Source organism: Brienomyrus brachyistius, chromosome 1 (assembly GCF_023856365.1).
Source record: "Brienomyrus brachyistius isolate T26 chromosome 1, BBRACH_0.4, whole genome shotgun sequence".
NCBI classification, from domain to species: Eukaryota; Metazoa; Chordata; class Actinopteri; order Osteoglossiformes; family Mormyridae; genus Brienomyrus; species Brienomyrus brachyistius.
Genome location: NC_064533.1, coordinates 823,967 through 832,779, shown reverse-complemented (window position 1 = coordinate 832,779; position 8,813 = coordinate 823,967).

Sequence of the window (8,813 nt, the reverse complement as noted above, 5' to 3'; positions counted from 1 at the left end):
TACTCCAGAATATCTGGAGTTACACACGTGGTCTGCTGGTACTCCAGAGTATCTGGAGTTACACACGTAGTCTGCTGGTACTCCAGAGTATCTGGAGTTACACACGTAGTCTGCTGGTACTCCAGAATATCTGGAGTTACACACATAGTCTGCTGGTACTCCAGAGTATCTGGAGTTACACACGTGGTCTGCTGGTACTCCAGAGTATCTGGAGTTACACACGTGGTCTGCTGGTACTCCAGAGTATCTGGAGTTACACACGTGGTCTGCTGGTACTCCAGAGTATCTGGAGTTACACACGTGGTCTGCTGGTACTCCAGGGCATCTGGAGTTACACACGTGGTCTGCTGGTACTCCAGAGTATCTGGAGTTACACACGTAGTCTGCTGGTACTCCAGGGCATCTGGAGTTACACACGTGGTCTGCTGGTACTCCAGAGTATCTAGAGTTACACACGTAGTCTGCTGGTACTCCAGGGCATCTGGAGTTACACACGTGGTCTGCTGGTACTCCAGAGTATCTGGAGTTACACACGTAGTCTGCTGGTACTCCAGAATATCTGGAGTTACACACGTGGTCTGCAGGTACTCCGCAGCATGTGGAGTTACGCACGTGGTCTGCTGGTACTCCAGAGTATCTGGAGTTACACACATGGTCTGCTGGTATTCCAGGGCATCTGGAGTTACACACGTGGTCTGCTGGTACTCCAGAGTATCTGGAGTTACACACGTGGTCTGCAGGTACTCCAGGGCATCTGGCGTTACACACGTGGTCTGCTGGTACTCCAGAGTATCTGGAGTTACACACATGGTCTGCTGGTATTCCAGGGCATCTGGAGTTACACACGTGGTCTGCTGGTACTCCAGAGTATCTGGAGTTACACACGTGGTCTGCAGGTACTCCAGGGCATCTGGCGTTACACACGTGGTCTGCTGGTACTCCAGAGTATCTGGAGTTACACACATGGTCTGCTGGTATTCCAGGGCATCTGGAGTTACACACGTGGTCTGCTGGTACTCCAGAGTATCTGGAGTTACACACGTGGTCTGCAGGTACTCCAGGGCATCTGGCGTTACACACGTGGTCTGCTGGTACTCCAGAGTATCTGGAGTTACACACGTGGTCTGCTGGTACTCCAGGGCATCTGGAGTTACACACGTGGTCTGCTGGTACTCCAGGGCATCTGGAGTTACACACGTGGTCTGCTGGTACTCCAGGGTATCTGGAGTTACACACGTGGTCTGCTGGTACTCCAGGGTATCTGGAGTTACACACGTGGTCTGCTGGTACTCCAGGGCATCTGGAGTTACACACGTGGTCTGCTGGTACTCCAGGGCATCTGGAGTTACACACGTGGTCTGCTGGTACTCCAGAGTATGTGGAGTTACACACGTAGTCTGCTGGTACTCCAGAATATCTGGAGTTACACACGTGGTCTGCTGGTACTCCAGAGTATCTGGAGTTACACACGTAGTCTGCTGGTACTCCAGAATATCTGGAGTTACACACATAGTCTGCTGGTACTCCAGAGTATCTGGAGTTACACACGTGGTCTGCTGGTACTCCAGAGTATCTGGAGTTACACACGTGGTCTGCTGGTACTCCAGAGTATCTGGAGTTACACACGTGGTCTGCTGGTACTCCAGAGTATCTGGAGTTACACACGTGGTCTGCTGGTACTCCAGAGTATCTGGAGTTACACACGTGGTCTGCTGGTACTCCAGGGCATCTGGAGTTACACACGTGGTCTGCTGGTACTCCAGAGTATCTGGAGTTACACACGTAGTCTGCTGGTACTCCAGGGCATCTGGAGTTACACACGTGGTCTGCTGGTACTCCAGAGTATCTAGAGTTACACACGTAGTCTGCTGGTACTCCAGGGCATCTGGAGTTACACACGTGGTCTGCTGGTACTCCAGAGTATCTGGAGTTACACACGTAGTCTGCTGGTACTCCAGAATATCTGGAGTTACACACGTGGTCTGCAGGTACTCCGCAGCATGTGGAGTTACGCACGTGGTCTGCTGGTACTCCAGAGTATCTGGAGTTACACACATGGTCTGCTGGTATTCCAGGGCATCTGGAGTTACACACGTGGTCTGCTGGTACTCCAGAGTATCTGGAGTTACACACGTGGTCTGCAGGTACTCCAGGGCATCTGGCGTTACACACGTGGTCTGCTGGTACTCCAGAGTATCTGGAGTTACACACATGGTCTGCTGGTATTCCAGGGCATCTGGAGTTACACACGTGGTCTGCTGGTACTCCAGAGTATCTGGAGTTACACACGTGGTCTGCAGGTACTCCAGGGCATCTGGCGTTACACACGTGGTCTGCTGGTACTCCAGAGTATCTGGAGTTACACACATGGTCTGCTGGTATTCCAGGGCATCTGGAGTTACACACGTGGTCTGCTGGTACTCCAGAGTATCTGGAGTTACACACGTGGTCTGCAGGTACTCCAGGGCATCTGGCGTTACACACGTGGTCTGCTGGTACTCCAGAGTATCTGGAGTTACACACGTGGTCTGCTGGTACTCCAGGGCATCTGGAGTTACACACGTGGTCTGCTGGTACTCCAGGGCATCTGGAGTTACACACGTGGTCTGCTGGTACTCCAGGGTATCTGGAGTTACACACGTGGTCTGCTGGTACTCCAGGGTATCTGGAGTTACACACGTGGTCTGCTGGTACTCCAGGGCATCTGGAGTTACACACGTGGTCTGCTGGTACTCCAGGGCATCTGGAGTTACACACGTGGTCTGCTGGTACTCCAGAGTATCTCGAGTTACACACGTGGTCTGCTGGTACTCCAGAGTATCTGGAGTTACACACGTGGTTTGCTGATACCACTGAAGTGGCTGGCATGGGCCACTTTAAGGTCAATTCATAAAATTAATGCAACCGTCATCGTGCCATAAATTAAATTCAGTGAAATTCAGCAGTTATCACTGGAACCTGCTGCTTCTGCATCCCAGTTGAACTCTTACAGCAGATGAGCTCTAGACTTTCATTTTAAAAGAAAAGAAAACAAATCATCCAGCAACATCTGTTTTCACAGGATCTCTCTCCACAGGATGATATATGCTTGGGCTGGCTTTTACTGCTCCACATCAACAGGCTTAGTTACAACAACTGACAATTATGTTTTCTATGATACTGATGAGCATTGTAAGATTCTTATCAGACTTGGGTTTCTGTAAAACCGGAGTGGGGGCAGTTATGGTATTTGGAGGGTCATGGTTTGCCAAATGTACATTCCACTGATTCCAGGTCACTGGAGTCTGGTGCCAAACTACCGTCACAATGAACCTGTTCTGAATTTCAGTCGAGTGCAATCCAATTTCGTTCTGGGGATTTTTCCAAATCAGATTCTCTTCTTCCAGATAACTGGAGGGTTTCCATTTCACTGATTCTCATTTTGGATAAAATATAAGGCTTTCATTTTATATACAGACTTACGAATGAGATGTGTTCCGAACGGCCGTTTGTAAATTGAAATGTTTGTAAGTCGTTAACATTATTTTAAGGGTATACGCAAGTATAAAGAACTAGCATGCTGGGAGTACGCTACACTGCTGCGTGGCGGGAATAGTGCCCAGAAGTCGTACTGGGCGGAATTGGCGCGCAGAAAAAAAAACTTATGTTGCGGGCAGGAAAGGGAGCCCAATGAACACAATTTGGATTCACAGTCCTCTTCGTTTATATGTCTGAAAGTTCATAAGTTGAAACTTCGTAAGTTGAGGAGCATTTGTATATATTTTGTACATTTCTGAAGTGTTTCAGCACTTTTCCCACCGTGATAAATGACAATGTGGAATTCCAATCTAACAATGAAAGTAAGCCTCATTTTCCCACAGGATTCATTTGACTTAATTGGTTGCCAGTTTAGTTATTTGGCTGCCTTTGGAATTAAGTCTCTGTCTTAAGTACAGCTGGCTATCAGAAAGAAGAATTAAGCACCTGTGTAGATGCATAAATCCTGTCTGTTACTCTTGACTTGTGTCCAAACATCTTCACACCAGTTCCAGGAGTCACTGGCTCCAGTCTGGCATTTCACAGAATTAGTTTGAAAACTCACCCATCACAGCCACAGAAGGCTTCCCAAGAAACAGCATATGCTCTGAGCTCACGGTGCTGTTTCTGTGGCACTTTTCATGCATGAACCCTGGACATTGGAGTTGCCCTTTCACACAGGTGGCACACAAGCAGAAACAGTCACATAGACTACAAATACTCCGGCTGGTTTAGCCGAAGGTGGTGCTCGGCTAGAGCATGCAGAAGGCGAGGCATCTTGCAAGAAGTACGCTGCGGAAATTGCTGTTTTATCCAGCCGCCTCTCCAGTTAGCCATGTCTGATGGGGTCTTCTTAGCATAAATGACGCTTCTTCCTTGGCCTCGGATGATTCCACTCTTCCGCTTTCGCATCACTTGGATGATAGGAACTCCTCATGAGCACGGACATTCGCTGGTGGGGAATTCTCCAGAACCCGCTCCATTCATTACCCAGACTTTGTACTGGGGAGCTAACAGGCTAAAATGCGTTTAAAGTCTGACACGACGTCTGCGGTCACACATACAGCCCCTCTGGGTATCTAAAGGTTCAGGGTGGCACTGCGTGTCTGAAAGGGGTTTATAAGTATTTATTTATGCACAGACAACTGTAAATAAAATATGTACCGATACATAAACAGGTTGAAGTATTTTACATTTAACCTTAATAGAGCTCAGTGCTGGACAGACACCTCCTGTCCCCTGGGTGTCTCCTGTGTCCTGGTCTTCCTGATGCACTTCCAGGGTCACTGCTACTCTTCCGGGGAGTGGTTATGGATTGCAGATGGATGCTGCAATTATAATTAAATTGACCTTGTACTTGTGTGTTCAAGGGAAAAATGCTCAACAAATCCTCACACACAAGTACCTCACATACTGTACAGCATGGTGGTTTTCAGCCTTCTAAGTAAAATCCTGAGTTAGCAGGCTTCTGTGATGCTGTTTTGAAGCTTCAGGCTTGTTTGGTATATAAACACTGACTCTTCCTTTCGTCCAGCTGCAGGGAACAGAAGTGCGAATGTGTTCCACATTGTTATTCCAGTCACAGCACAGTAGAATAAGCTCATTAGTACTAATTACAAGCTTCTCATTCCATTGCTTTGCAGATTGACCTGTTGTAACCTATGTGATTAGAGATGCTTATATTTCATTCTGGAATAAAAAAGTTAATATTCACCTCACGTGAGTCTTGGGAACATTTTGAAGTAGGGCGTATGGTCAACCAGGACCACCACTGTGGAAGCTGACTAGAACTGGGGCTTCATGCCTGTGTGATGCTATCAAAGGGTCCTGCTCCTGTGAGCTTCACCTACAGGCTGTGAGGAGACTCTCATCAGTGCACCTGGATGCTTCACTATACGACCAAATGTATGTGGCCACCAGCCTGGTCAACATCTCTTTACATCTCATCTCCCAGTTACTCAGACTGTTCTCCTTGGGGAAGACTTTCCATCAGATGCCGGAACATGGTTGCTGGCATTTGCTGCCGTTCCATTCAGGTTGGCTGTTGATGTTCAGTGATCAAATCCCTTTCTGTGAGCCTTTGTGGCTGCCACTTCGTAACCGAACTTGATCCCAGATATTTTGACCTTCACAATCACCTCACTTGCCCTTGACCACTAGCAGGGCAGAAATGTGGCAGATTGACTTGTTGGAAAGTGGAAAGTCACTGACCTCTCCGGTCTGGCCACTAGTTCTGCTGATAATATTTATTGCAGGGGATTAAGTGACCGTGTGTCAGAAATGGGTGTGGCTAAATCAGGCAATTCCTCTAATTAGGTGTCCACATACTTTACAAGCTTTACCATTCCATTCAGCAGGAAGGTAGCTTGGATTAATACAGCTATAGTGTCAGGTGATTCTCTCATGTCGTAGTAGCTCTGTTTGGCCTCTTCTACCGTCCTGCACGGAACCAGCAGCAGCACACACAGTGAAACAATGATAGCTCGTAGACAATCACAATGGATGGTTCTGCTGTACGTCAATCTATAATGCCATTGTATTACAGGCTGTTGTAGAAACTCGGTTATGTGGCAATGTTGCAGGTATTTTTATATATTAACTGGCTATCTGCTGACAGCCTTGATCTGTTTAATTTACTTTCTAAATTGCTTCAGAAAAAAGCAAATAAGTTCATATTGTATTTACACTACTGATCTCACTTGTCAAAGCCTGTAGAGTCCAATACATCTATTTTCCTCTCCTGTTCTTTCATTCTCAGAGCTGATGGGGGAACTGGCCTATTATATTTTTTTTGTTTGTGACATCATACGTAACTCATGATTTTCATGTTTCATTTTGTTGATACGCTTTCCATGGCAACAAGTGGTTTAATAAGAACATACAGTCAGTGCAAAGTGGCAGAAAGGAAATGTGAGTGCGTGAGTGGGAATTCCCTTGTATGTGATGAAGGTGTGAGATGTGTGTGTCAGCAACTGGGTACTGATACAGTCTGTCTGATGCCGAGCCGGTCCAGTAACTAAGCCAGTGGTTCTGGGGGGTAGTGGGGGGGGTGGGGGATATTTTCTCTTCTGCAAGATGAATTGCAAAGGAATTTAGTACAGTACAGAAGTATCATCAATAATTTTTTCCATTGACTGAGGTTTTAGGTAAAATCAAGGACACATGCATACATTATGCAAATAAGTCATTGAAAATGGATGCTTGAAACTCCTTAGACTGGATTGGGACCAGTGGATGCTGACCATTTCAGTGCGGCTCTCCTTAACTCACAATGAAATAGAAAAATGCTCAGCCCTGCTCCAGTAATATATTTTACATAGTCATGAAACAATCTATTTTTAACATGAGTTAAAAATGAGAAATGCAACCCCTTAAAAACGGCATATGACAGCGATCCTGCCTGAGGTCTTGTGGTGAGAGGACCCCGCTGATGGGGCAGGCTTTGGAGAGTGGGCTGGTGCCGGTGTCCTCATGGAGATGGAGGGTGGGCCGGTGCCAATGTCCACGTGGAGATGGAGGGTGGGCCGGTGCCGGTGTCCTCATGGAGATGGAGGGTGGGCCGGTGCCGGTGTCCTCATGGAGATGGAGGGTGGGCCGGTGCCAATGTCCACGTGGAGATGGAGGGTGGGCCGGTGCCGGTGTCCTCATGGAGATGGAGGGTGGGCCGGTGCCAATGTCCACGTGGAGATGGAGGGTGGGCCGGTGCCGGTGTCCTCATGGAGATGGAGGGTGGGCCGGTGCCAATGTCCACGTGGAGATGGAGGGTGGGTCGGTGCCGGTGTCCTCATGGAGATGGAGGGTGGGCCGGTGCCAATGTCCACGTGGAGATGGAGGGTGGGCTGGTGCCAGTGTCCACGTGGAGATGGAGGGTGGGCCGGTGCCAATGTCCACGTGGAGATGGAGGGTGGGTCGGTGCCGGTGTCCTCATGGAGATGGAGGGTGGGCCGGTGCCAATGTCCACGTGGAGATGGAGGGTGGGCCGGTGCCGGTGTCCTCATGGAGATGGAGGGTGGGCCGGTGCCGGTGTCCTCATGGAGATGGAGGGTGGGCCGGTGCCAATGTCCAGGTGGAGATGGAGGGTGGGCCGGTGCCAATGTCCTCATGGAGATGGAGGGTGGGCCGGTGCCGGTGTCCTCATGGAGATGGAGGGTAGGCCGGTGCCGGTGTCCTCATGGAGATGGAGGGTGGGCCGGTGCCGGTGTCCTCATGGAGATGGAGGGTGGGCCGGTGCCAATGTCCACGTGGAGATGGAGGGTGGGTCGGTGCCGGTGTCCATGTGGGCCGGTGCCGGTGTCCTCATGGAGATGGAGGGTGGGCCGGTGCCAATGTCCACGTGGAGATGGAGGGTGGGCCGGTGCCGGTGTCCTCATGGAGATGGAGGGTGGGCCGGTGCCAATGTCCAGGTGGAGATGGAGGGTGGGCCGGTGCCAATGTCCTCATGGAGATGGAGGGTGGGCCGGTGCCGGTGTCCTCATGGAGATGGAGGGTGGGCCGGTGCCGGTGTCCTCATGGAGATGGAGGGTGGGCCGGTGCCGGTGTCCTCATGGAGATGGAGGGTGGGCCGGTGCCAATGTCCACGTGGAGATGGAGGGTGGGTCGGTGCCGGTGTCCATGTGGGCCGGTGCCGGTGTCCTCATGGAGATGGAGGGTGGGCCGGTGCCAATGTCCACGTGGAGATGGAGGGTGGGCCGGTGCCGGTGTCCTCATGGAGATGGAGGGTGGGCCGGTGCCAATGTCCACGTGGAGATGGAGGGTGGGCCGGTGCCAATGTCCACGTGGAGATGGAGGGTGGGCCGGTGCCGGTGTCCATGTGGAGATGGAGGGTGGGCCGGTGCCGGTGTCCATGTGGAGATGGAGGGTGGGCCGGTGCCAGTGTCCTCATGGAGATGGAGGGTGGGCCGGTGCCAATGTCCATGTGGGCCGTGCCGATGTCCGCGTGGAGACACTGGAGCACCTGACTGAGTGTCGGAGTGCAGTGTTAGATATCATGCTTGTGAGAAGTTAGGCTACACGGATATGAACACAACTATGTACAATACAGGAGTACAATTGTTACACCAACTCCATATTTCATTGTAAGAAAAAGATATGAGGCTTTATTGTAATACTTATTGAAAAATTAGGCTTCATTTTTCCTTGACTGGTTGTCTCACGAGCATCTACAGCTACAGTATAAGACAGACTGAAGACTCAGCTTTTCACTGTAGACTTGAACACAGAGTTCATGTGCAGGAATAGCAGACAGGCGCAGGCAGATTATGCCACAAGGTCCAGTATGTGAAGCTTCTGCTCCTTTT